This window comes from Panthera pardus, unplaced genomic scaffold (genome assembly GCF_024362965.1).
Source record: "Panthera pardus isolate Hobbes unplaced genomic scaffold, ASM2436296v1 HiC_scaffold_13, whole genome shotgun sequence".
Classification (NCBI taxonomy): domain Eukaryota; kingdom Metazoa; phylum Chordata; class Mammalia; order Carnivora; family Felidae; genus Panthera; species Panthera pardus.
In genome coordinates, this window is record NW_026526688.1 from 73,420,537 (window position 1) to 73,448,498 (window position 27,962).

General features: G+C 36.9%; 1 long non-coding RNA gene across 2 annotated transcripts in view; it reads right to left on the reverse strand.

Moving 5' to 3' along the window:
* The window catches only part of LOC109262504 (uncharacterized), a 383,729-nt gene that overhangs the window by 4,051 nt on the left and 351,716 nt on the right, over positions 1 to 27,962 (reverse strand). The window lies entirely within an intron of this gene.

A 27,962-nucleotide genomic window follows, 5' to 3' on the forward strand; every position in this document is an offset into this window, starting at 1 on the left:
ATATAGTGGTGTTATGTGGTGCTTACATGTAATGTTATATCCTTCTCTCTGGTGAGCCCGAGAATCCTTCAAAGATTCTTATCCCTTCCAGGAAAGCAGAGTGCATGCTGCTGCTGATGGTCCAGAAGTCATCCATGGTAGGCAACACAACCAGGCGTTGGGATAAGAGTTTAGGACCCCAATGTCAAGCCTAGAAGGCATCTGATATGGTTTTCTGCTTGTTTGTTTTTTAATTTTTTAATGTTTATTTATTTTCAAGAGAGAAAGAGAGCGAGTAGGGAGGGGCAGAGATAGAGGGAGACAGAATCCGAAGCAGGCTCCAGGCTCTGAGCTGTCAGCACAGAGCCTGATGTGGGGCTTGAACTCATGAACTACAAGATCATGACCTGAGCCTAAGCTGGATGCTTAACCAGCTGAGCCAACCAGGCGCCCCTGCTGTGGTTTTCTTAATAGTTAATATGAGCTTCTGCTGTAGAAATATTTCCTTTATTTTTTTCAATAGGCCTCATTTGTAAAATTCCGTGAGATACTTCTCTTAGCTGGAAAACATTGCAGGATGCCATGTTTGATACCTGGTTTTGTAGGTAAATAATTCTAAGACTTCCTATGCTGATTTTATTAGTTACGTATCTTCTGACTCTTAGATCAGGAACAAGTGTATAAAATCATATCATAAATTATATAAAACATGAAGGTTTTTGGACGAGCCTAGAATCCTAGGGAAAGTCATTTAGTCATGGAACAATTAAAGGATGGATGCATGTTTCTTTTTTTCATGGCATACAGGGAAGAAGATTTCATGGTTTTCCTAAAAAACGTTAATCATTTCAGTGTTCCAATATTTATTCTCTCCTTGGCTTCCTTCAAAAGATTACTTTGAGCCTACAAAAGAAAACCTACACTGATTTTTTTTCCTAATTATATATGGAAGTGTTGTTTTGTAACAGATTTATTTCTAGGAACCAAAAACATTTTGTTGTTTTTAATTAAACAGGTTCTTTATTTACTTCTGTTTAAAAAGAGTCATCCATCGAATTCTTCCCTGAGTTACTGGCCTATGATTTATTGTCCATTCCGGACATAATTCTGCATTTTTCTAGACATTTAATAAAAACAGAAGACATAAAGTATTTAGAGCTATTCCTTACCAATATCTAGTGGATTTTTAATTGACGACTTCATTATACCGTATCCAATGCCACACGGCCACCAAACCACTGCTGCTAGTAGAGTTAAACTGAAAATGTGAACACACTGGCTGAGTGTTTGCAATAAATCATACGTCGGCCCTTTCAACTAGAGTGCTTTTTTCCTAAGTAAACAATATAATTTGTATAGTTTTCCTTCAAGTTTAATATTAACTTGCCTCATATGTTCTGTGTTACTTTGCTGATCTACACACCGGCTTTAGCACTCTGGAGGGGGTACAGAACTTGTTAGTGGAAAATCATATTAAGCCCCAAATTCATAAGCTATAAAATAAAAGACAGTTGTCTCTTGTGGAATTTTGGCTGCCTGAAATTCTGGACTTTCTTGTTGGCAGCCTTAAAAATACTGGTGTAAATCAGTACCAAATGGATATCAAAATTCCATGTCCTAGTAGTAATCATTGAATTGGCCTCCAAAACAGATTCCTGGGCAAAGAAAGGGGGAAAAAAAAAAAAGCCTGTATCTTTAGGGATTTGGTCATTTGACTGTTCTCGAAGAATATTAAAACGTCCTATAAACTACTGGCTGCATTCATGCACGCATACCTGGTCTGTGTGTCGCTGTCCAGCTGAGACAGGGGTGTGCTTCTCACCCTCAGTTTCAGAACCCTACTTGCTGTGTTTTCCAGAATGATAGGGATGAAAATGAATTATTAATTTTAAAGGTTTTTTCAATGTTTATTTTTGAGAGAGAGAGAACACGGGCAAGCAGGAGAGGGGCAGAGGAGAGAGGGAGACACAGAGTCCAAAGCAGGCTCCAGGTTCTGAGCTGTCAGCAGAGAGCCTGACGTGGGGCTTGAACCCACGAACTGTGGGATCATGACCTGAGCCGAAGTTGGATGCTCAACCAATTAAGCTACCCAGGCGCCCTAAAAATTAATTATTAATTTTAAAACTATTTCCATCCAAATATATGTTTTGTTATTTTTGTTTTGTTTTGCCATTTTACACATACCTTAACATTAAGTAAAAAATAAAAAACACAATCAAAAGGATCTAAGATGATGATATACTTCAAAGCAGTCAGGTGTATGGAGCGAATATGGTTAGTGGATTTTCACATGATATTATGGATAAACTCATTGGGTTTATCTTCACAGCATGTTTTGGTTGAGCTCCAGAGTACATAGCGCCATCTGTTTGGTCACAGCTGAAGAGAGGATGGAAGATCTTTCTGTCCAAGAGGAATACCAACATCAGTGAAGCTATAGCTTTGCTTGTGACCAAAACTAGGCATCCAATATAAGTCACTGGAGGTAGGTTACACCCATTATAGGGATGGAAGGAGAGTAGGAAGGAAGGCCAAAAGAGGAAATAGAAGACTAAATCTGGGGTGTGTCCAGGTGGCTCAGTGAGCTGACTGTCTGATTCTTGACTTTGGCTCAGGTCATGATCTCATGGTTCGTGGGACAGAGCCCTGTTGTCAGGCTCTGTGCTGAGTGTGTGGAGCCTGCTTGGGATCCTCAGTCTTCCTCTCTCTCTGCCCCTCCCCTGAGCATGGGTGCATGAGTGCGTGTGCACTCTCTCTAAATAAATAAATAAATTTTAGGGGCGCCTGGGTGGCTCGGTCGGTTAAGCGTCCGACTTCGGCTCAGGTCATGATCTCACGGTCTGTGAGTTCGAGCCCCGCGTCGGGCTCTGTGCTGACCGCTCAGAGCCTGGAGCCTGTTTCAGATTCTGTGTCTCCCTCTCTCTCTGCCCCTCCCCTGTTCATGCTCTGTCTCTCTCTGTCTCAAAAATAAATAAACATTAAAAAAATTAAAAAATAAATAAATTTTAAAAGTAAATATAAAAAGGAATAGTTTTAGGGCACAGGTAGAGAAATGAAAGAAGGCAAAAGGGAAGGAGTTGTAAAAACTATTTTTAAGTAAAGATTTTGCTGAGTCACTTGTCCATTGTAGGTTCATCTTGTTGAGGAATCTTTCTTTCTTTCTTCCTTTCTTTCTTTTAAGGAATCTCTTTTGTCCTTCTTTCTTTCTGTTTCTTTCAAGTATCTCCCTTCATTTTCTGAAAATTTAGGTTTATCAGGCTGTGAACCTAAAGCTAGGTAACAATGACCTAGAATACATTGTACCATGAAAGGCAAATTTGTTGTGGTGGTATTTTTTGTTTGTTTGGAGGTATATTTCTTGTGTGTGAATTATAGAATAGAGTGACACAATTTTAAGTGGGTGACTTTACACATTTATCAAGTAGTGGTTTAAAAAACAGTTGGGGCAGAATATAGGATTTTAGTACCTGGTCCTGTTTTCAGGCAGCTCATCTTTTTTTAAAAATGAGTGCTTGCCTGATAGTTGTGATTTATATTAAAATATCACATTTTATAGAAATTTTTAAACCACAGTATAACATACAGGCATGGTTGATAGTTCTCAAACACTGTGGATTTTATTTGAATTCTGGCAGTATAAATTATTTTGATTTCACATAGATCAAATGTGGAATTTGATTATGGCAGTCTTAAAATGATCCAGCCCAAAGTGGCTGGAGTATCGAACTATATACCTTTCTCTTATAAACTCAGCACTTGGCTATTTGATGACAATTTAGCACTTCCTACTGTTTTGGTCTACATAATTTTCCTCATTTCACCCAATATATTTGCTAAACCAAAACTGTGAAGTGAGTAATAGAAAGGGAGAAAGCATACCAAATAAGTAACAGATGCAAAAGTGCATCTCTTGAATGAGAAAACATTATTTTGGTTAGAAAGCTAAATACATGGATTTCGTTGTTAGATAGTAAGCCCTCAGGGCAAAGGCCTGGTCTCCACTTGTATTATGAAATACAGATGTTTCTTAGAATGAATGAATACATATGTGAATGAGCACAGGGGGTGCTATAATGTGAGGGTGTGATACATGGGCCTCCTTGAACCCATTAGGTGTGAATTCTAACACAGTTCTGTGATTTAGCCAATCACAAGGCAGAAAGAAAGTTCAAGATCTTGTCAAAATATTATAGAATATTTAGATAAAATCAAATAAGAATTTTTTTCTGTAATCTGGTTTATTTTCTCTTTCTTTCTCCCTTCCTCATAATATTCATATATTTCTTGTGAGTTTTAGACATAATAGAAACAAGTTATTGATGATGTTCAAAAACATATTGTTTGAGGCAACAATTTTATGTGATCAAGCACATTGGTTTAATTTAATTTCAGATCCTGCAATAAACATGGCTGCCCTATGGCTAACAGAATAAAGTTCTATCAATATGAAAAGAGAATACAGTTCTGTAGATATGCCTAGAATGTTTAAAATAAAAATTTATTAACATTTAAAGTAAAAACAATATGAAGAACTTATGAAGGCTGTTCTATATGTGCATATACCTAGTATGTGCAAAAAGTGATATTTTAAACAAGTATAGATTATTAATAAGTGTATAGTAGGGAGGAGGTAAATATGGAGTTATTTATCCTCATACCATAAACAAAAATTAATCATCGTTATATTAATGAGTAAAAGTTAAAATTAAATCTTAAGAACTGGAAGAAAAGCAAAGAATAAAGGTGACAAAAACCTTTTTTAAATATAAAGGCAAAGGTAAGAGTATTAAATTTGAACTTATGACACTAGAAAGCACTGTAATAAGTTATAAGAAATGATAATTGAGAAATACTTCATAAATTTAATCAACAAATATTTACTACTTAGTGCCTCTTGTGGGCAAGGCATGGATCTGGGCTCTGGGAACTTAGGAGTCAACAGACTAGAAAAAGCCAGTACGTTTACGGTGCTTATGTTTTCCTGAGGGAGAAAACAACAAAAATATGCTTTCAAGTAATGTTAAGTGTTATGATATAAAGAAAACTAAAGACGGATATAAGGAAAAGCAAAGATTGACAAGGTGGTAGGGGAATACAGCAATACCGTTTTAATTGAATGTTCCGGGGAGGTGTCTCGGATATGATGCTATTTGAGTTGAGTGAAGTGAATGAGCCATGTAAAGGGGAAAGCAGTGAAGGTACATGCATCAGCAAATACAGAAGCCCTAGTCAGAGCCACGTGGAGTGTTTGGGAAAGTATAAAGCCAGCGTGGCCTAGAACTAGTGGGAGGAAAAACAGTAGGAAGTGAGATCCTGGAGGAAACTAGAGTTTACACCCTTTAGGACCTTGTAGACTGTGATGAAAAGCTTCAGAGTTCGTTCCAAGGGTTACGAGAAGTCACTGGTGACATTATCTGATTTATATTTTAAAAAGAGTAACTGGCTACTTTGTGGAGGATAAACAAAGGGGTGGGGAGGAAGTTAGTGCAATAACAGTATCCCAGTTACCTGGTTATTTCAGTAATCTCAGCTGGTGATGATTATAGCTCAGTGAGGTTGTTACATGAAGGTGAACAGAGTCAAGATATATATTGAAAGTAGTGTTGCTAGTTCTTGATAATGAATTGAACACAAGGTTTGGAGAAAGTTAGACATGAGTGTAGAGTTTAAGAAAATTTAGGGCTATAGAGAAAATTTTTGGAATCATTGGATTATAGATAGTAAAGTCATGGGATTGGGAGAGATAACTGAGGAGTAAGTGGAAATACAGAAAAGATCCCAGGACTGATTCCTGAAGCACTGACCAAGAAGTCAAAAAAAGATAGAAGCTCCAGCAAATAAGAAAGAAAGATAGAAAATAAGGATATGCAGTATCCCAAAAGCAAAGTAGAGAAAGTGGTTTAGATTGTAGTTGGAGCAACATGGCAACATCAGTGTAGATTTTTAAATCTTCCCAAATCACTGTACTGAACAGAGAATATAGAACAGTAAAAGTAAAAACTCATGTACAGCATCTTCAACAAAAAGTGAAATCTTTCTGGGGCGCCTGGGTGGCTCAGTCGGTTAAGCATTCAACTTCAGCTCATGGTCATAATCTCACAGCTTGAGTTCGAACCCCACGTTGGACTCCGTGCTGACAGCTCAGAGCCTGGAGCCTGCATGGGCTTCTGTGTCCTCCTCCCCCTCTGCCCCTCCCCTGTTTGTGCTCTGTCTCTCGCTCTCAAAAATCAGTAAACATTAAAAAAATTTTTTACAGTGAAATCTTTCTTACAAATTCTAGAATATGGGCAGGTAAGTAAAAGCACCAACTATTGGCAGTAACAGAGGGGAGAATGGAGGAATCTCTCATTTTCTTTGAGCCTGAGAACAAAGAATCAGCAAAAGTACTTACCTACTCAAGGGAAGTTCTATTCTTGGAGAAGAAATGTAGCAGGCAGGTCTGAGATTAATTATGAAAGAAGGGCTGCAGAGCACCCATTTTACTGCAGATAAGTGTAGAAAGACTAAAGTGTATATTATGTTGGTGTGTTTAAGTTCCCAGAGCTTCTGGAAATATACAACCAAAACTGCCTTCTAGAGGAATAGAATCTCACGCTAAATAAAGTCCACCAAAAGTAGAACTTAAATTTATATGATTAGTAATGGGAGAGAAGTCCTAGATACAAAGCAGGAAAGGGGACTAGAGAAAGTAGAAGGTACAGTGATGTCCTACTTATAAATGCTTGGCAGAAATAAGAGAAGAGGGGGCCCTAGAGCCATGAATCTAGGAAAACAATTCTGTTCTGCCACCACTCATATGTGGTAACTTCCTAAAATAGAAAGCCCCATCTCAGTAAAGCATGAGCAACAGAAAATAATTGCAATATATTATGAGCAAAAAGTCAAATTCTCTGAATGATGTGCCGATATACAATGAAGACACATTAGAAAATACAGCACAAAAGGCCAAAGAAAATTATGACTTAATATTTCAAAACTGGCTAAAGGAAATTAAGAAAACAATAAAACTATAAAGTTTGTATAATTAATCAGAAAAGTTCAGAGACATAAAGGCTAGCTAAGAAGAGGACATTAAAAGAAAAACAGCTCAATGAACAATTAAAAATAAAAAAGTCAGAAGACTAAACTGGAAAGAACAAAAAGTTAATAGACATTAATGAAACAATAGTGAAATAAAAAATGGAAAGAAAAAATGAAAAAAAAATCAAATGGATTTGAAAAAATGATAAAAAAAAGTTTTAGACATGATAGATTTAGCAGAACAGAAAAAATGATTGAACACACATCTAAACATAATCCCTAAAGGAGAAAACTAAAGAAACAGAACAAATATAAAAAATGTAATTCAATAAAGCTTTCCAGACAAAAAACAAAATGTGAATCTACATATTAAAAAAGAATACCATATAAAAATCAATGGAGAGCAGTTAACACCAAGATATATTTAAAAAGTCTATTGAGCTTTAAAGAAAAAGAGTATATCCTTTGGACTGCCAGATAAAAATTCAAGTTACTTACCGGGAAAGAATGTTAAGATTGGCTTACTTTTCAACAGCAGTATTTTAAGCCAGAAAACTGTAGGGTACTATTTTTAAGATACTTGAAGATAATGTAAACCAAATATTTGTATCTACCTAAACTTATCTTTAAGTATATATGTCATAAATGAGGCTATGGATATGAAAGACCTCAAGTTGATTCCTAAAGAATCAACTAGGGGATGAATTCAGACAACTGAGAAATACTGGGGAAGGTTTCCCATAAGGACATTAAGTATATTGAACTGTAGAGTTGATGGTGGATGTAGTGTTAGAATAGCATTTAGTTAATATATGCCCTCACAATATAAATAAATTACAACTACAAAAAAATAGAGATAGGAAAAAAAGAGTATCTGGAAATAGAATACTTCCTAATTGCCTTATAGACACAAAATAGGAGTAAACAGCATCAAAATTAGGAAGAAGATGCAATTAAAAAGAAGAAATGAAAACAGAAATTAATGAGTTAGAGAAACAAAAAGAAATCCACAGAGCTTATTAATAAACAAATTGGTTCTTTAAAAATTAAATCAGTTACATAAATCTGAGAAAATACAAAACAATAAAATAGTATATAAAATAAAATAATATGCAAAATAAGAAATAGTAAAGGGTGCATAATGATAGATGTCTAAATCAAAAGACATTTCTCTGCACAACTCAATACAAATTCAATTGAAACTCTAAAAGAAAAAGATAATTTTCTAGGAAAATATAGCTTACCAAAATTAACCCTAGTAGCAGAGAGATTCTAAACAATATATTCAAAGGATGAAATAAAGATGTAAAGCATCTTTCCACACATAGTTCTATAATGAAATTTTACCAAACCTTTAGAGTATACAAATGCTATTTAAACTATTCCAAAGCATGGAAAAGCAAGAAAAATAATGAATATAAAGTTGATAACAAAACATGAGAAATACTGCACAAAGCAGAAAACTACAGCCTATTCCCACTAATAAACAAGTATGTAAATTATAAAACATTAGCCAAAAGTTAACAACGCATTAAAAAATAATACATCATAGGGGTGCCTGGGTGTCTCAGGTGAGTGTCTGACTTCAGCTCAGGTCATGATCTTACGGTTCCTGTGTTCAAGCCCCATGTCAGGCTTGCTGCTGTCAACATGGGGCCCGCTCTGGATCCTCTGTTCCCCTTTGTCTCTGCTCCTCCCACTCTCTCTCAAAAATAAACATGTTTTAAAAAATAATACATCATAATGTGGAAAATTTATTTCTGAAAGACAAAGATAATTAAATTTTAAGAAATTTTTATGTTTCTAATTGCTTTCTTGTTTAACTGTACAGACTAATTTCTACAATATTAGGTTATGGTGGTGATATGAGGCCTCTTGGCTTTTTCCTGGCTTCTACAGCAAAGAATAAATACCATTCATCAAATTAATAGAGCTATAAAGAAAAAATAATATGAAAATTTTCTTTAATGGCAAAACACACAACAAAATATAACAGCCATTTATGTAAACAGCACTCAGTAGGCATTAATGGATACATCCTTATAATGGATACTTCCTTGAAATTATAAAATGGTATGTAACCCAAAAGCCAGTATCTTCCCCAATGGAGATACTTTAGACCTTTTGCTGAAAAATCCAGGAACAAGACAATATGCCTGATATCTCCACCAAAATTTAATATTGCAGAAATTAGTCTGGACAACTAAACAAAACAGAAACATAAGAATTTGAGAGAACAAGGTTAAAAGTATTTTATTTGTATATGCTATATTGTTATTTCTGAAAAGCTCAGAATAATTGATGTAAAACTAATGAAGTAATTCAGTAAATTTGGAAGCTATAACTGTAATATGCAAAAAGCAAATCAATATTCTTCACATATATGAACAATAATCAATTAGGAGATGAATGGAAAAGAAAATTTCATTTACACCAGAAAAAAAATCTAAAACCTTTACAATACCTAATACCCATATGAGGCAAGTTATAATATCCTCTGAAGGACACAGAGGAGACTTAACTAGATGTTTTTAGATAGACTCAATGCTAGAAAGATGTAAATTATTCCTAAGTAAATTTATAAATTTAACCTGATCCTAATACAAATACCAAATTTTTCTGGAATTAAGTAACTTCATTGTACAGTATCTTTAAGAATAAACAAGAACGCAAAGAAGAATAGAAAACACTGAAAAAAATATGAGCTGTGTATGTGTGTCTGTGTGCACACGTGTGCGTGCAAGAATGCACACATCAACCCTAGCAGATATAAAATTATATCACAAAGTTGTCTATAATTAAAATGGGGATAGCATTGGTGCAGAACTAGATAGACTACTAGAACAGAATAGAAAATCCAAAATGAATCCAAGTGCATGCAAAGTCTTCCTGTAATGATGGCTTAGCTTGTTATATAGCAACTGTCCTGAGAATAAATCAAAAGCTGAGCAATAAGGAAAAGAAAAACAAAGTTTTGTGTTTCATGTGTGTAAGAAGCATCAAAGAACTGCTAAGGTAGTGAAGAAAAACCATGAGTTAGGAGAGAATAGAAACACAGAGAGGTATACCTGATATACTGTGTCTCAGACCCCCATAGCGCTGTGTGGAAAATGTCAACTACAGGGTTTGAGGACTAAAAAGAGCTCCTGACAATTTTATGGGGACAAAAATTGTAGTTAAAGGTGTATCATGGAAGACAGGCTCTGGTAAATACACCAGCCTATTATAAAATGGAACTCCCAGAAGCTACCCCAGCAGTAAGGGTAAACCAGAAAACACAAGCCTTCATGAAGCCTGTAGCCAAGATTTGAATAAAATCAATTCCATATTTGGATATGGTGATCTGTCCCTACTCTAACTGCTTGTCAAAAGTAATATTTAGTTCTCTATAGAGAATAAAATTATTCTGAACATTTGTGATTAATCATAATAATATCTATGTTGAATCCAAAATGGCTAGGTGTACTGAGGAAAAGGCCACATGACCAAAGCTAAAAGAAAAAATATAATAGAAACAGACACACAGGAGATTCATATTATTCACATTATCCTATTTGGGCTTTAACTGTTCAGGAAATTAGACGCTGAATGGATAACTTCAGGGAAGAACTGAACTATAAAAAGATTATAAAGTAGAAAACATAAAAATCACTATTTTTAAACTATAAAAAAAGGAAAAGTAAATTGCAAAATATGAAATACCACTGCCTCTTCACACCTTCTAGGGTGGCTATAATAAAAAATACAGATAATAATAAGTGTTGATGAGGATGTGGAAAATTAGAATTCTTATATACTACTGATGGGGATATAAAAAAGGGCAGTCTATGAAAAACAGTCCAAGAGTTCCTCAAAAAGTTAAATATGTATGAAGTTATTACCATAATGACCTAGCAATCCCATTCCTAGGTATATACCTAAGAGAAATGAAAGTTATGTTCATACAAAAACTTGTCTATGAATGTTCATAGCAACATTATTCATAATAGCCCAAATGTAGAAATAACCCATGTCAATTAACTGATAAAAATATAAACATAAGGTATAGCCACACAATGGGATATTATTTAGCAATTAAAAGGAACTAAGTACTGACACATGCTATAGCACAGATGAATTTGAAAACATGCTAAGTGAAAGGATTCAGTCACAGAAGACATATTGTATGATTCTGTTCATATGAAATATCCAGAATAGGCAAATATATACAGACAGAAAGCAAATTAACAGGGCCTAGAACTAAGAGTATTTGGAAAAGATGGGGAGTGCTTGCTAATGGGTATGGTATTTCTTTTTGGAGTCATAAAAATGTCCTAAACTCAATTGTGGTTAATAGTTATACAAATCTGTGAATGTACTAAAACCATTGAATTGTACATTTTAAATAGGTAGAGTGTAATCAATAAGGATATATAAAATAATTAAATACAATAATTGTCAATTGTTAAAAATTACTAAAAATGTAATAATCAAAATAAAGAATTCAGCAAATATGTTTAAGAGATTAGATACAAATGAAGAGAGGATTAGTAAATTAGAAGATAAATAAAAGAAAATACACAAACTAAAACTTAGAGAAATTTTTGGAAAATATTGGAGAGAATAAGACATGTATGGAACATGGTTTAAAGGTCTAACATGTGTGTAATTGGAATCCCAAAAGGAGAATGGAGAGAATAGGCCAGCAGCAATATTTAAAAAGATAGTGGCTGAGAATCTTCCCAAACTGACATGAAATCACCAGAGTGTGCTACAAACCCCAAACATGATAAGAAAAAAAAAATTAAGAAAAACTATAGCCAGACACATCACAGTAAATTTTGTATCAAGCAAAATGAAAAATATTAAAAATATTCAAAGAGAAATGACACATTATCTTGAAAGAACTAAGAGAATATGAAAATATAACATGATAATGGCAGCACATCAGATTAGTGAAGAAAGGGAAGAATTTTTCCATATGTGGAGTTTGGATAACTGGAGAGCCATATAAGAAAAAAAAAAAAAGATCAAGTTAATCTATTCTTCATATTACACACCTGGATAAGCTACACAAATAAATACAAGAAAGAAATCTGAGTATATACTTTTATAAACTGAAAATGGAAAAATCACCAAGAGTCAAAATATGGAAGCAATAAGGGAAATAAGTGATAAATTTGACTAAACATTTTTCATGGCAAAAAAAAAAAAAAATCTCTAAGCCAATCACATGCTCAGGAGGCTGGATTCTCTGGCCCCCATATTCAACCTTGTGGTAAGAGAGGTAGGGTCAGGCCAGTTCCTGAAATGACCCAGTGTCTATCACCATAACACCATGAATTAGATGGTGTTTCACATTACATGTTCACTTATAAAACTACTTTGTAAATATACTTTTTTTGGTTAAACCATGAATTGACCAGTTTTAAGCGGTATTTCACAGGGTAGGGTTTGCCTGTGTGCTAAGCAGAAGGTGAAAAAGTTATAATGCTAATAACTGAATCTTTATTTGGTCTTTAAAACTGGATTTTTATTCTTCATTTTTAATTACCTATTTCCTTTTCTGTCATTTCTAATCTGTAATTTTTTTCTTCACATAATGTAGCAGAAATAATTTGCCTATTGTTAGAATATTAAAGTAGTTCTCAACAATGAGACAAAACTCATTTATAAAGAAAAAACTCATTTATTTTATAAAGTTTTACTTTTTCTAATTTAATTTATTTAAGAATATATTTTCTATTTCCTATCTAAATACTCTGGGAAATCCCTATATTACATGCTAATTACCAAAAGCATAGGTGCTTAATTTTATGAAATGGACAAATTGAAAGTAATGAAAATAAAAGGCTTCAGATTATTGTCAGATTACATGTCACATAAAAGGGAAATATATTAACCTTTGTGAACTTAAATAAATAATGGCTAAATTTTATTGAGTGTTCCTTATGTGCTAAACATTTTGCTAAATGTTTTATGTGTACTCTATTTTGTTCAATCTTCAAAATAACCCTTTAGGGTAGATGCTAATGTGGTCCCTTTTTACCAGTAAGGAAGCAATAGCTTAAAGGGTTAGTAATTGGTAGAGCTTGGACTCTAACTCACTGGTGTTACTAGATGCTCTTCTCTTAACTCCTTTGCTACATTGCCTCATACTTTAAAGTTTCTTAAGAACGTCTAAGTTATTTTTTTAATCATGAACTTCAACTTGGCCCTGTCCTTTATTATCTGCAGATCATGTTCTACAAATGACAAGCCATATGGCAACTGGACAGGTAGTTTTCCTGTATTGGGATCTGTAGGTAATTCATAATTTAGGAACTCTTTTACAGACACATTATAAGTATAATTTTTCTGATTCTCACCTTACATACAAAGAAAATTATCTAAAAAATAAAACTAGTAATATTTCTGGACAAAATGGCTGTAAACATTTGCACATCGTTTCAGTTCCACTGCAAATAGCAAAAGAGATTAAATGTTTTAAGCAAAAATAAAAGTAAAAATGACATAGGTTCAAAAACAATATAATCATCTCCGTGACCATGGACCAACTAGTAAAGTTGAACATACTTCATCCTACAGGTTCGTTAATTCCATTTCCAGGTATGTATGCTAGAGAAAAATCTCCCAAGATACTGAACCAGAGTAGAACATAAATTCAACAGAATGTGCATGGCTGTATTTTGGGCTTGCTCTGCTCCAGGAAGTAGGCATTGCCAGACATGGACATTCAGGAAAGTGCCAAAAAGGGTCTATGTGAATTGAGAATCATTATTAGGCTAAGTGCCTAATGCCAGGGGTTGAGTAGGGCTGCTGAGCTCCCTCACCGCATAAAAGGGTGGACAAAGATAGGTTGCTAATCACCTGGGATTTGCGCTGCTAGTAAGCTGAGGAACTTGAGAACCTAAAGGTAAGTACTCAATCTCATGAATAAGAACTAAACCAATCTGCCCACGACTCAGTGATTATTTTCTTTTACAACATCCCACTATTAATGACAGTAGTACTACTTTGAAAGCCATTAGATCTGATTCTGGAATTAGCATTCCCATTAATGTCAAGAATAATAGATTTCTTACATTACTATTTTAAAGTGTACTTGCAGTTGTATATAATGCAATAGGATTAGAGAAAGGAAATAAGAGGTATACATTTGGAAAGAAAGAGACAAAACAGTCTTTATCTATAGACAATACCACTCTCCAAACAGGGGTTCTATGCATAAATTATTAAAACCAATAGGAATTCAGCAGGTTTATAAATAAATAATCAGCATCAAATATCATTAACATCTTTATATGCCATCAGTAATTGACTAAATATGCAATAGAAGTGGGGCGCCTGGGTGGCACAGTCGGTTAAGCGTCCGACTTCAGCCAGGTCACGATCTCACGGTCTGTGAGTTTGAGCCCTGCGTCAGGCTCTGGGCTGATGGCTCGGAGCCTGGAGCCTGTTTCCGATTCTGTGTCTCCCTCTCTCTCTGCCACTCCCCCGTTCATGCTCTGTCTCTCTCTGTCCCAAAAATAAATTAAAAACGTTGAAAAAAAAAATTAAAAAAAAAAAATATGCAATAGAAGAAAAGCTCATTCATAATAATGAGGACTATATGATACCCAAGAATAAATCTCACAACATCTTGAAGACATTTTTTAAAATTTTAACAATATTATTGCAGGAAATAAAAGACCTAATTAAGCGAAGGCATGAATGGAAGGGGAGACTCAATCATTTGAAAACTGTAATTCTCTATGAATTTATCTACAAACTGAATGCAATTCAGTCAAAAGGCCAACATGCATTTTTATACATTGGACAGTGTTATTTAAAAATTCATACAGAAGATAAAGATCCAAGAATAATGGATAATATTGAACAAAAAGAAAGGATGGGGAGGAAGGAGTCACTTTTCTTACCAGATGTAAAGAGATAGAATAGAGAGGCCTAGAAATAAAAATATGTATGAAAATCTCATATGAAGATGGCTTACTAAATTAGGAAAGGTTGGATGATTTCATAAGTGGTGCTTAATACGTTATTTGTGTAAAAATGAAATTGAATCTCTCCATCTTACAAAATTAAAGTGAAAATTAAAACTTTTAAACTTTGAAAAGAAAATATAGGAGAATATGACTTTAGGGAAGATTTCATTAAACAAGATACAAAACACAAACACAAAAGAAAAAACTTATGAATATAATTACTTCAAAATTAGGAATGAGTATTGAAAAAAAGACACCATATGATGAAAGCGATGAAAGAATCCATAATCCAGAAGAAGGCATCTACATATATATATTATGGAAAAAGGCTTAATATCCATAACTTATAACACCAATAAGAAAGTGATAGCTCAATAGAAAAAGAACAAGGAAAGGAAGCTCATATGGTCAATGAGATGCACTATTACATACCTATCAGATTGGCAAAAGTATAAAAATCTGACAGTACGAAATGTTGGCAAGACTATAGAGAATCAGGAACTTTCACATGATGTTTGTGGGAATTTTACAGTTTTATGTATGTATCAATATATACATATATATACACACACAAACATATATGTATATATTTATAGTTATAGCCATTGTGGGGAGTAGTTTGGCAATATTTAGTAAAGCAGGAGATAGTCTCTCTGACAACCTAGTTAATTCCATCTCTATGTATACTCTAGACACAATCTCTCTTATGTATATGAGACACATAATAATGCTTATTGCAGGACTATTTCTAAAAGCAAAAATTGGAAACAATATAATTGCCCTTCAATAGGAGTATTGACAAATATCTGTGGTATATTCATAATGCTATTCACCCGTTAAACTGAGTGAGCTAGAGGTATTTGTTTCCATATGAATAAGTCTCTAAAATATTACACTGCAGAGTAACAAATACCATATGACATGCTTACATGAAATTTAAAACATGAAAAACAAGACTATATAAATTCTCTGTCAATGTATACATATGTAGTATATGTGTAGTATACTTAGTATAAATACATGCATAGGAAAATAAACAAATTCACAATGATGTTTACCATTAGAAGACAGGGGCATTGGGTATTCCAATGTGTTTGTAATATTTTACTACTTTGAAAAGTCTGAAGCAGATCTGGCTGAATATTAAACTTTCAGTAGACAGCTGGGTTGTTAGTGAGATATTTTAGTTAAAAATGCATAGTACCGATTATAAATATCAACATCACATAAAAGGACTTTACGTTAAAAGCATGACTTTATCTAAGTTCACACTTCTAACTTAGAAAAACGGATTTTTCTTCTAAAGGACAGTGCTTTCTCCATGCAAACTACAGCAGTGAATCCAAGCATTCAAGTGCTGTGGAAAATTTTTTGGGCAGTATGCTTTAATCAGCGTCTTCTGCCAATGATTTTTCTTTTCTTTCACATTACAAAGAATGCCAGTAGAGTGAGTGCAGTCATGTCGCTGTACTACATTAGTAGGGGTGAACCACAGAACCTGAGAACTGCCAGGGCAGGGTGGGGGGGTTAAATACACATTTTAATTTCGAGCAAAGAGTCCCTTGTTTCTGTGATGAATGTGATGTGGCATTTTCTGATTGGCAAGTGACCCATAGAAAGCACCCAGGGAATAATCATGTCACAGTCCAACTTCATAATGAAGTGTAGTTTTGTTTGTGGCCTTAATTGCATTTGTTGGAAGCTCAGTCCTTGATTTCCTAATCATGTCTGTGTTTTCACTTGCCCTATGCAAAAAAAAATAAAAAAATAAAAAAAAATAAGAGGAGGTATGTCTCCAAAGCAGTACAAATCTGGGAGATTTGTTTGGTACAGTAACAGTAGAATGTCTATCTTGTTTTTTAACTGCTGTAGCCCTCCCAGGAAGTAGCTGAGCCTTCTTATCATGTGGGCATTTTAATTTTTTATTTTTTTAATGTTTATTTATTTTGAAAGAGAGAAAGAGCGAGAGCTCTGAAGGGGCAGAGAGAGAGGGAGAGAAATTCCCAAGCAGGCTCCGCACCATCAGCACAGAGCCCCATGCGGGGCTCCAACTCACAAACTGTGAGATCATGACCTGAGTTGAAATCAAGAGTTTGTCACTTAACTGAGCCACTCAGGTGCCCCTGTCATGTGGGCATTTTAACCATAACTGAGAATGTGCCCTGTAAGCTAAGTGCTGCTCACCTGATACTTCTCCCTAAACTGTGTCACTTCAACTGATAAATGGGTTGGTTTAAGGGTCTAGCTCCTTGGTCCAGCTTTATATACACAGATGCTTCACCCAACCACTCACTCTCCCTCCAGAATAACAGAAGGAAGTTTATTTTGCACCTCAATCAATTTTACAATAAATTTCATATTAAAAAAAGAAGTAAAAAATACATAAGAATAAAAAAAAAGAATAACAGAAGGAAGTTTAAAAATAAGACAATGTATATGAAATGCTTTGTATGCTGTAAACTGTTTTACAACAGTAATAAAACCATCCTGGATGTAGGGAAGAGTCACATTTATGGAACTCCATGTCCCTTCCTTTAAAGGAAAAGGGATGCTTGGTGGCTATTGGCTCTTTGGAACATGAGGTTTCCTTCAAGGAGAGGTGGGTGGAAAGAAAGGGTATGGTGTTCACTGTCACCAAGCAAGCCCCAATTTTCTCACGAGGATGAACTATCACAAGCCCACAATCAGTGTCTGGCAAGCAGCAGGTTCCCAGTGTACCCGTGCTGATTCCAAAAGCATTATGCCGCGCTAACGAATATAAGTGGGATGGGTAGAGGAAGAGCCTATCCTCAGTTAAGCATGGCAGACTGCGTGCAGAGACAATGTGGCTCCACGTGCAAACTGATCTGCGTCCACTTTCACAAGCACTTCTGCTGGGGGATGTCCTCCCCACCCCTACACCTCACCACCTCCACATCATTCTTTTAAAAGCTCTTTTCTAAGAATTAAGCAGATTGTTTTGAGAAGAAAAAAATGAAAACACATGACAAACAGCAGAACATTCCGCAATCCTAGGAAGATAGTGCATCTAGAGGAAAATAGGTAATGCTGGTTAAGCGTTAAGTTGCCTGGGGCGGAAGAGGGACGGAGTCTAAGACGTCTGTGCACCTCTGTACCCTGTGAAGTGTGTTGTGATGCCATCTGACAAGCCAATTCAGTCATCTGAATTAATTAACTCAAGAGTACCCATTCTCTAAAATGATGTCATTTTTCCTTAATTGAGACATAAATTAATGCATCACGATTCAGAGAAGTTTGCCCTTATGAAATGCTAGTACCTAACGGAATATAGGAAAGACCCCCTTTAAGTCAAGGTTGAGACCATAGAATGTCCCCTGAGGGAAGGCAGGTTATTGTCCGGGCACTCTAAATTTCTTATAGGACAATACCTTTGGACAATAGTAGGTGATAGTAGGAGGAATTGTCGCTTATACCCAGTATGATAGCCTAGTTTCCCACTGGGGTTATAGAAACATTCATTTAAATATTTTCATTTCTTCAAGGTTTATGTGGACAAGCAAAGCCATAAGATACATCTTATCTTCCCGCCCCTCCTTTGCCAATCCTCTTTCTAGAACAGCACTCAGTTGCTTCCACCTGAAACCACCCTTCCTTGCCAACTAGTTTTCAATAATTTAATTGAGGCAGGGGCCAGAGGGGCAATACACAAACATTCAGACCACAGAAACAATGTGACAATTTATTTTCACCGGAAATAAAAGATCATCTTAAAAGTTCGTAATGATCATAATGGCTATCATTGCTATCATTGTTCATCGCAAGAGGATGATTAGAGATAAGCTGATTTAAGATAATTTAAGGATTCACATTTTCTTCATTTCATAGAATATTAGTTAATAGTGTAAAATTGTTATCTATTAGGAACAATGATAATGTATGGAAATTTTCTACTAAAAGGCAGTATTGTAAGAGCAAAATCTGGACCCAGACTTCTTCATGAGCTCTGTCACCCTAGCAAGTTCTTAACCTGTTGTGCCTTAATTCCCTCAGTAGTATCATCAGGGCAATAATAATGCCTTCCCCATAAGGCTGTTAATCAACATAAAACAGGACAGTGTCTTGCACATAAGTGCTTCATCAACATTAGTTCCATCTTCTTTAAAGAAGCATTAACTTTCAGTTTAGAAGCAAAAACAGCTCAAAATCTATACGAACACTGGCACCATCTATGCCCAATATCTTTCTCTCAAGGGAGTCAAGTCACTTTAGAAACTGATGATTTCTGTGGGGTCTAAAGTTTGACATTTAATAATGTCAAATGGATTCTTATCAAAAGACTCTCCGCGGTAATTGTCAATTTGTTATTCACAGCCCTGTCACTAGAATTTGTCCACATCTGGTAACACGTGAACACTCCACTAGCAAATATATTTACAGAGGAAGCATGACACATTGAGTCTTTTCTTTCATGTAGGAAGACCACTTCCCCAGATTTAATTAGTTTTAACTGGAAACTACAGACATTCATGTAGAAATGTAAGGAAAGTTTTATGGGGTTGCAAATTCCTCAAGGAAGAGAAACGGTCACAGTTTAAAATATGCTCTAAAGCTAATTTTGCCACAATTTGAACCCCATCAATATATTATAATACTGCTTAAAAGAGGTTTAACTGGGGCACCTGTGTGGCTCAGTCGGTTAAGCGTCCGACTTCAGCTCAGATCACGATCTCGTGGTCTGTGGGTTCGAGCCCCGGGTCGGGCTCTGGGCTGATGGCTCAGAGCCTGGAGCCTGCTTCTGATTCTGTGTCTCCCTCTCTCTCTGCCCCTCCCCCGTTCATGCTCTGCCTCTCTCTGTCTCAAAAATAAACGTTAAAAAAAAATTTAAAAAAAAAGAGCTTTAACTATTCATCCCTAGCTTCACCCTACAGAAGTGACAAAATTTAGAAAGAAACACAATTTTTAAAATTATTTTATTCACATTTTCCTGTTTTTTATGTCTCAGCTATTTCCATCCTGAAAATATTACTATCAGGAACTTTCCTTTCCCTTAGAAAAAAAAGCAAAGACTGCTATGGGAATAAATAAATGAAGTTGTCATTAGAAACTGCTAGATATCTTTTCCCATTCCATCTGTTGCCTTTTAGTTTTGATTGTTTCCTTTGCAGTGCAGAAGGTTTTTGTCTTGAGGTATCAATAGTTCATTTTTGCTTTTAATTCCCTTGCCTTTGGAGACTTGTCAAGTAAGAAATTTCTGCGGCTGAGATCAGAGAGGTTTTTTCCTGCTTTCTCCTCTAGGGTTTTGATGGTTTCCTGTCTCATGTTGGGATGAGTACTGGGTGTTGTATGTAAGCAATAAACCATGGGAATCTACCCCCAAAACCAAGAGCACACTTTACACACTGTATGTTAGTCAATTTGACAATAAACTATATTTTAAAAAAGAGAAAGAAACTGCTAGAAATTCTAGAGAAGAAACCTGACTTACGATGCCAATTTTTATTAGGGAATTTTAAAATATAATTTTTCCTATAAGTTTCCCTCATATTACAAGATCACTTCTTCTATTTGGTGGGCCGCCTGAAAAAACAATCTGTGACTCTCTCTTCCTGTCCCCCCACCCAATTCCTTCCCTTTGGCCAGCGAGATCCTTGGAGGGAGCATGTTTTGGGAATGAAAGCTAGGAACTTCAGTACTGGTCCCATCCTCTACCTTCATAGCCTTAAGCAATCACTCAACCTGTAAACTTAGTTCCTCAACTTAAAATTAGGGAATGGAGAGGGATGATCTTCAGGAGCCCTTCCAAATGCTGACATTCTATAAACGTAGTTTTTAGATGTCTTAATTAGCTGCCCTATATCAGCTAATACAGGAATCATATGTGTCCTTGAAATGTGTTTTGTTTGTTTTGTCTTGTAACTGAATCTATATGCCTACACAATGATGAGGCACCTCTTCTGGGTCTTTCTTTCCAAATACTCCCCAGCCTCTTAGAATAATGGAGCATACTGCCCCCAGGAGAGCAGCAGTGTTTTGAAAGGAGATAGCCACATGGAAGGACAGAGAAAGATAAACAACATTTTGATATCAGCAATTTATTGTTTGCACAATTATTTTTATTAACTGAGTTTAATTTTTTCAGCACAAAATGCCCTGCATGAAACGGAAGCACTGGAAACTAAAAAGCTGCCTAACATTTATGAACCTCTAAAAGTGTGCCTAAGAATACTTTGGAAACTTGCATGCTCCCGGAGACAGCCTCAGAGAACCTAAGTGAGCTGCTCAAATGCCAGGCACAGTGAAGGAGAGAGTCTTGTGCAATGACTCCCCTGTTTCCAGCTTCTGCCTTCTCCTATCCTGGGGGTCTGGGAACACTGATGTTCTGTGGTTTGCACTCATTTTCTGTAACTGAGCTTTCATTGGCTTCCCCTTGGTCATACCTCATCTTGTACTGAGCTCCAGTGACCAGATACAGATCTTCAGGTTCTCTCCTGAATTCACCCATTAGGCGTGTCTTTGTCCACCTCATTTTCATAACTTCCTGAAAAAAATGATGTCGATTCCCGGAAACTTGGGTAGCCATGTTTGCCTTGCCCGCCAAACCATTCAGCTATCGTAATCCTCCCTCTGAGACTTCGGTCCAAAGCTGTCTGGTTTTTGATGTCTATGCTACTCTGATAAAAGAGCATAAATCGCAATCAGTCTAGCCCCACAAATTGTAGTGGCGTCTATGAGATGCCTGGCACTACATTAGGACTAGGGGTACAGTTAACAAGTAAGGAATTGTTCTTGTCTGAAGTTGCTAACAGTCGAGGGCCAGGGTTCTCCGTCTGTGGCCTCAAGGTCATCAGAGCTCCTGAAAAGCCACATGGACTTCAGGCCTTTTCAACCATCAGTTGTGGGATTTGAGGGTTTTTGTTTGTTTGTTTGTTTTTGCCTGTGTCTGTTTAACATCTTTCTTGAGAACACTGTGCACACAGTCTGTTTACCAAACATAATTCAATGATAAATTGAGATTGCAGTTTCGTCTGACTGCTTTGGAGAAGATTCCACTGTTAAATGGGGGCATGGTCATTTTCATTTCTTTTTAATCTGTCCCCCTTTAAGGAAAATACTCTTAACAGTAGACTTGTGTTACATGATTGAAGTGTTGTAAGTCATTTGCTACATTGTCCCCAGATGGGAGATGCAAAATAGGGTGTTTGCCTGCAACTCCTCTTCTAAAACTTAGCCAACAAGTGGGTAGGAAATAGAGACTTCCAATTCTCTGGTTGTATTTATTTAGTTCATCTGCTTGCAAAATATTTCTGTATCTCATTTTTAAAAATATTATCCCAGGGAGAGATTGACAAAGAGAGTTACAAAATTACCACTTTATACATCAAGAAACTAAGCATATGTGAGTCAGAGGGTCTCCTGGGAGGACAGGTTTGTCAGCAGTGGCGTTGGCATGGGTAATAGAGATGTGACAGGTGTCTTGCCAGTCCTGCTTCCTGATCCTGCCCATTTTTTTCCTCATCCAATTCCATGAGCTTGGTGATCTGAGTGGCCTTTTGCTTCCCAGGCCCATCATCTAGATATCCAAATGGTAAGGCTCTTGTTAATTTTTTTCATCACATTCTGCCAGCTTCTATGTGCAGCCCCAAAGATACCTTGATGGTTAGGCCTTCCTCATTCCCTGAGAAAGTGGTCAGACCCAAGGGAGAGCTCCCAGAGATGCTCTGAACTCTGTTCCTAACATTATTCTCAGGGACCTGAGGGGTGGGGGAGTCCTCAGAACTAGGAGTCTGCAAATGAACTCAGTAAATCTTATCTACATCAAAGCCAGACAAAATTATCACCTTCAGGAGAGAACCCAACAAGGCTCAGGGGTGGGCCAGTCCTAAATGTGCACAGTTATGTCCTTCACCCTTAAGCCTACCATTAACACCAGCCTATTGAGCTTACTGGCTACTGCCCTCCTGAATGCTCAGCCTATATCTATTGCCTCTTTGTCCCTGGTTGCCACAGGGGAGGAGTGGATGGAGAGAATAAGCATAGAAACAGGACTGGTACTGACCATGGGACATAGCTTCCAGAAAGAAAAAATAATTGGGATTGTGTGTGGGAGGTAACAAACCAAAAGGATTAATTGATCTAATTATGGTCCAAAAATACCAGAGGATTTCACAAAAGATTTCTTTTTTCATTGCTCACTTGGGTTTAGGGACCCATATATCGCAGTCTGAAAGGGTCCAAACACACCATCTAATGAAAGTTGAATGTCTTTGCTCACAAAGCTTGTACTGTTTAACATGGAAATGAAACATTTTGCTGTTAATATAAATCATTTCCTTCAACTTACTTTGCCTTTTGTCATTGTGTGGGTGGAAAGTAGAAGTAGGGCAAAGGATTCAGGACAATTAAAGGGTACAGGAAGGCACAGAAACCATCCAGAGTCTAGGCTGGCATCCTTCAGCTCCTACATCTATTCCCAACAGAGGTCACCCTATATTTCCTTTGCCTGCTACCCAGGGCTGGGATAGGGACAGAATCCCTTGTGGAAGCCAGCTAGGGGGTCCCTGCCAGCCTCTGTAGGAAAATAAACCACAAATCAAGAGGAGGGCATTTGCATTCAAGGAAGGAGATTCTTAGAATAGTTCCCAGTCCCATTGCAGAACCAAGTACGTCAAAACCAGATGATTTCATTTGTGCTGATCTCTGGAGAAGAGGGAGGAGAAAACATGTGATTTGCCACATTCTGAGGGATTTGCCAAAGCTTCTTCATCAACCATGCACATATCCACGACTCTTTTTAAAAAGTCTGCAAACCCCTTAAACAGTATGACAAGGGCAACATCAACACTGACTAGTAACTTCATCCTTTTAGCCCACTGGACACTATACAATGCAACTTCCAAACATTTATACCAAAGGAATTGCTTAAGTAATGGGCAAAGCTCCCAAAGAGCCAGACTTGCTAGTCTCATTAAGGCACAAGTGTCCAGGATCTGGCTGGCGGTGTGTGAGCTTGGGTCTATTTTTTCTTCTCTCCATTCCAAGTATCTATCACTCCTGGGCACACAGCCCACTGCATCTGGAAAGCACTTCAAGGGATCATGTTCTGTGATCATCTTCACCCTCACACCAGTCTTTCCAAGTAATGGTAGCCAAGGAAATTTTAAAAGCACCTCAGTGGAGAGGCCACATAAACTCAGCTCTCAAGGCAGATAGCCACCACAGTGAGAATTAGCTTCGCAATGGCAGAAAATGCAAGACAATGAAAAAGCATTGCAATACTGTAGACTGGCTCCCGCAAAGCGTTCAGGCCATGTCGGAATTGCAAAGTAGAAGGGCTGGGTTTCTCTGCAGCTTTCGCTGGGAGTGCACTTTCAAAAGGGACAACGGTCTTCTTGGGTTGAAACAAGACTGGAAGACTCCTAAGAACACTTAGCAGAAGTGGAAAGGAAGCCACCACTTAGTGATGGTGATGCCAAGGTCGAGGTATCTAGAAAGTGTGGTGGTATGGCAGGATTACGTTTCTTAACGGATTGCTGCCTGATGAGCTGTGAGTAGGCCTCACACTTATTTTCCTATAATAGTAGCTTGATAAGAGTGGAGAGGAAATGAATGGCAAAGGATCCTACAGTACTAGTGGGTCCTAGAGGGCTCTCTTCTCCAAGCCCATCTTTAAAGAGACAAAACTTAGTGGTGATGGTTGGACAACTGTGAATGTGCTGTCACTGAATTGTACACTTAAAAATGGTTACAATGGAGGGTGCCTGGGTGGCTCAGTCGGTTGAGGGTCCAACTTTGGTTCAGGTCATGATCTCGTGATTCACGAGTTTGAGCTCTGTGTCAGGCTCTGTGCTGACAGTGTGGAGCCTGGAGCCTGCTTCAGATCTGTGTCTCCCTCTCACTTCGCCCCTCCCCCGTTCTCTCTCTCTTCTCGCTCTCAAAACTAAATAAACATTAAAAAAAATTTTTTTAACGGTTAAAATGTAAATGCTATGTACATCTTACCACAATTACAAACAAAATGCAAGTACGTAGAAATGAGACCATGTCGGGCAAAGCATGAGATGTTTTAGAGACCAAATGAGAGAACCAGAGGGCTCCATTCAGTTTGACTTTGGAGGCTGAACCAGAAGCACAAAAGAGCTCATTCTGGAGTCACAGTAATTGTAGGAGATGAATACATTCTTTTTACTAATGTAAATCATATCCTTTGGCTTTTGTCATGATAGAGATGGAAGGTAGAAGTAGGGCCTAGGATTCAGAGCCATCATTGAGGGCAGATAGGGCTTCCAAGAAGATGTCTTCAAAAGAGTTTCCCTGCTCTCTACTACATTACAAAACAAAGATAAAACCGAAGCTATTCCCTCTGCTCAGCAGAAGTTCTTTGGGTAGGCTTTAGAACTGATTTTCTATTATTTCTATAATTCTATTATTCAAGGATGCCTGCTATCTGGTAGACTCAGCTGGATGAGGGACCAAGAAGCTTGATTCGGGCAGCAGGAATACCAGGAGACTGGACCCAGGCACAGCAAGTGAGCCTAGATAGACATATCATGTGGGAGTAGTGAGTCCAGAAATCAGGGCCATGAATATCAGGAAAAGGGCCATAGCCGAAGCAGGAAAGCCACAGTGGAACAGGGTTCCAAAACCAAGGCCTTTTGCCCAGGAAAGGGTCAAGAGCATCAGTCCACCTTACTAAGAAAGTAGTTCTCAAGTCCTGGAAAAACTCTGAAGGAGATGGAAGAGTTAAGAGAAACTTGGAAGAAGGAAGTATATGTGCCAGTTAATAGTAGCAGAGATTATATCCATATATGGAGAAAAAACTACACGCCATGCAAAGTACTAAGCAAGACACATATATTCTATTTAATCCTCAAAGCACTTCAGGGAACGTATGACTGCTCCTATTTTGCCCATAAGAAAACAAGTTCAAGTTAAGAGATAATACACTTTGCTTGGTTGGACCTCTCATAGTTTTATTTGAGGGAGAAGCAAACATACCCTATGTTTCTCAGTGATTTTCAATGGGCAGCAAGAGTAAGACCACTTCAGCATTTTGACCTGGACAACCCTTTGCTATATAGGATTGTTCCACTATTACAGGATATTTAGCATCCGTGGTTCCCATACATTAGAAGCCTATGCACTCTTATCTCTATGACAACCCGGAATGCCTTCACTCACAGCAAGCCATCAGAGGACCACAGTGCCGTCTCTTTTATTTATTTATTTTTTTTTAACATTTTTTATTTATTTTTGGGACAGAGAGAGACAGAGCATGAACGGGGGAGGGGCAGAGAGAGAGGGAGACACAGAATCGGAAACAGGCTCCAGGCTCCGAGCCATCAGCCCAGAGCCATCAGCCCAGAGCCATCAGCCCAGAGCCTGACGCGGGGCTCGAACTCACGGACCGTGAGATCGTGACCTGGTTGAAGTCGGACGCTTAACCGACTGCGCCACCCAGGCGCCCCAGTGCCGTCTCTTTTATATAGAGAAAAACCTATATAGGCAATATTTATCGAGTAGGCATTCTGTATCAGGTACTATTCTAAATGCTTTACACACAATAACTTTTACTTCTCTTAACAATCATAAGAAGTAGGAATTGTTACTGTTTCCATACTAGAGATGATGGAACTGAGGCAAAATGGTTAAGTAACATTACCCAAGGTCATGCAGCTAGTAAGTGGCTAAGTCAGAAATGAACCGATACAAGCCCAACTCTAGAGCCTACATGCTCCCTTACTCCTTTTCTGATGCTAGATCCAACCTCTGACCCCCTCCAGCTCTGAGTTTTATTATTGTTGGTTGGGGGGTGGGTGGTGGTGGTTTCCTTTGTTTTGTTTAATGAACACTGCCCCCTCCCAAAGTGTTGATACCCTCTCTGATATCAACCTTGAAGACAGATTCCATTTTCCCTTAATAGATATTTTTTCTCTATTGTTGAAAAATAGCTGCCAAATCATGTCAATAATCTGTTAACTTTTAAATTTACTTATACTTATTTCTTTAAACTGCTTTAAAACTGACCTCCTCTGAGTTTCAAAGATTCCTATCCTCCTTTGATTTCTAGATTTAGTGAATAGTTTTATGGATTTTTTTTTCCATATTCCTTTGCTAAATTCACTTTTTGGGGGGATAGATTCCATAAGATTTTCTATATTATCAATTATGTTATCAGTGAATAAAAACAGTTTTCCTTCTTTTCAAATGTACACAAATTTTCTTTGTTGTCTTGTTTTTGTTGTTTTCTTTTCTTTTGTTTTTGCTTTGTTGTACTAACCAGAGCCTCCAATATAAAATTGTTTAGAAATGAGGAGAGGAAACATTCCTGCTTTGTTACTGATCTTAAAGGGAAAGCATTCAATCTTTCACTATAAAGTATGTTGTCTGCAAATATTTTTTAGATGCCTGTTCATCAGGTTGAGAATGTTTTCTTCTATAACTAGTTTGCTGAGAGAGATTTTTAGTCATAAATGGGTGTTAAATTTTATCAAAGCTTTTCCTGCATTTATTAAGATAATTGTATGGTTTTCTATTTTAGTCTGATTATGTGGTACATTACACTGATTGATTTGTGAAGTTAGACCAAAGTTGTGTTCTTGGATAAACCCCACTGATCATATTATCATTTTTTATACATAGCTAGATTTAGTATACTAAATATTTGTAAGAAGTTTTGAGTCTAACTTCATAAAGGATATTAGTTTTCTTGTAGTATATACCTCTGGTTTTAGTATCATAGTACTGATACTCCTATGAAATGTTTCTTCCTCAGGATGCCTGGGTGGCTCAGTTAGTTGAGAGTCCTACTCTTGATTTCATCTCAGGTCACGATCTCACAGTTCCTGAGATCCAGCCCCACATCAGGCTCCATGCTATGAGCAAGGAGCCTGCTTGGCATTCTCGAGAGAATTCTCTCTCTCTCTGCCCCTCCCCTGCACACACTCTCTCTTCCTCCCCACCCTCAAAATTAATAAATAAGTAAACATTTTTTAAAAATGTTTCTTCTTCCTTTTACTTCTCAAGGTATTTAAATGTAAA